Source organism: Erinaceus europaeus, unplaced genomic scaffold (genome assembly GCF_950295315.1).
Source record: "Erinaceus europaeus unplaced genomic scaffold, mEriEur2.1 scaffold_952, whole genome shotgun sequence".
NCBI lineage: Eukaryota > Metazoa > Chordata > Mammalia > Eulipotyphla > Erinaceidae > Erinaceus > Erinaceus europaeus.
The window spans coordinates 43,309-45,688 of NW_026647309.1; positions in this window are offsets into that span (position 1 = coordinate 43,309).

Genomic DNA, 2,380 nt, shown 5'->3' on the forward strand with positions numbered 1-2,380 from the left:
CTGTAAGGGACACACACCATCAGCTCAAGAGGCCAGCTGGGGGCCACTATGGCCCAGGAAGCAGCTCATGTCCACACAGGAGCAGAGCAGCAAGGACTTTCTGTAGCCACAGCCAGGCTGCATGCCATCCGCCCGGCCCTGACCACTTGTGTGAACCCCAAGGAGGCTCCCTGGGGTGGTCAAGACATGGCATGGGGCAGGTGGGCACCCGTGGACCAGCAGTGCAGTGCAGGGTGTCCCCATCCCCAAGCTGTCCCAGCGACAGAGACCACCCTTGAGACGTGGACCAGAGACCAGCATCTGCCTTCAGAGGGGGAGACGTCCTCCTAGTGGCCTCTCAGTGAAAAAGATGTGCAGGGCTCCTGGTGTGCACAAGTGCACCATGGGGGACAACTGTGCCATCCCTGGCCATGCCCTGATGCCACCATTTCCAGTAGGCACTGGGCTGGGCACCTGGGCATTAGGGCTGGGGGATCTGGGCATTGGGGCTGAGGGACCTGGGTACTAGGGCTGGGGGACCTGGGCACTGGGGCTGGGGGACCTGGGCATTGGGTTGGGGAACCTGGGCATTAGGGCTGGGGGACCTGGGCATTGGGCTGGGGGACCTGGCATTGGGGCTTGAAGACCTGGCATTGGGGCTGGGGGACCTGGGCATTGGGCTGGGGGACCTTGGCATTAGGACCAGGGGACATGTATATGGGGGATGGGGGACCTGTGACTGGGGCTGAGGGGCCGGGCACTGGGTTGGGGGACTGTTCACTGGTGCTGTATGACCTGTGAATTGGGGGTGGGACATGGGCATTGAGGTGGGGGACCTGGGACTGGGGCTGAGGGACCTGGGTCACTGGTGCTGGGTGACTGGGCTTTGGGCCTGGGGACTGGACACTGGGGCTGGGGGATATGGTAATTGGGGCTGGGGGACATGGGCATTAGGGCTGGGAGAACATGGGCATTGTGGCTGGGGGACCTAGGACTGGGGTTGGGGGACCTGGGACTGGGGCTGGTGCCTGGGCATTGGGCCTGGGGACTGGGCAGTTGTGCTGGGGGACCTCGGCATTAGAGCCAGAGGACATGGGCATTGGGGCTGGGGGACCTGGGCATTGGGGCTGGGGGACCTGGGCATTAGGCTAAGGGACCTAGCATTGGGTGGGGCTGTAGGATCTGGTCATTGGGCTGGGGGACCTGGGCATTGGGGCTGGGGGACCTGGGCATTAGGGCTGAGGGACCTGGGCATTAGGGCTGGGGGACCTGGGACTGGGGTTGGGGGACCTGGGACTGGGGCTGGTGCCTGGGCCTGGGGACTGGGCACTTGTGCTGGGGGACCTGGGCATTAGGGCCAGGAGACATGGGCATTGGGGCTGGGGAACCTGGGCATTGGGGTTGGGGACCTGTGATGGGGGTGGAGGGACTGGAGCACTGTGTGGGAGACTGGGCACTGGGGCTGAAGGGCCCTGGAATTGGGGGTGGGGACATGGGCATTGAGGCTGGGGGTTCTGGTAATTGGGGCTGGGGGACATGGGCACTGGGGCTGGGGGACCTGGGTACTAGGGCTGGGAGACCTGGGACTAGGGCTTGCGGACCAGGGCACTGGGGCTGGGGGACCTGGGAATTGGGGCTGGGGACTGGGCACTGGTCCTGGGGGACGTGGGCATTGGGGCTGAGGGACCTGGGTTTGGGGTTGGGGGACCTGGGACCGGGACTGGTGCCTGGGCATTAGGGCCTGGGGACTGGGCACTTGTGCTGGGGGACCTGGGAATTGGGGCTGGGGACTTGGCACTGGTCCTGGGGGACATGGGCATTATGGCTGGGGGACATGCTCATTAGGCCTGGTTGTGCCTGGGACTGGGGCTAAGGGACCGGGGCACTGGGGCTGTGGCACATGGGAATTGGGGCTGAGGACTGAGCACTGGGGCTGGGGAACCTGGCCACTTGGGCTGGGGGACCCAGCATTGAGGCTGGGTGACCTGGGACTGGGGCTGAGGGACTGGTGTCCTAGGGCTGGGGACTGGGCAACAGGGCTGTGGACTTGAGCACTGGGGCTGGGGACTGGGGCACTGGGGCTGGGGGACATGGGAATGGGGATGGGGACTGGGACCTGGGCCTATTGGACCGGGGCATTAGGGCTGAAGGGACATGGGCACTGGGCTGGGGACTGGGCTCTGGGGCTGGGGTTGCATCAGCTTGGACATGGGCTGACACAGACCCCTCCCAGTGCCCACGTCTCTGTCCTGGGTGAAGCACAAGCATGAGAGACAGACATTCACCAACCTCAGCCATGAAGGGCAAGTGACAGTTGCTGCCTTATGGTGGCTCTCCAGAGCATGAGAGACTCCCTGCTCCCCTCCTCGCTTCCCTCCTCGCTCAACTCCTCACTCCCCTC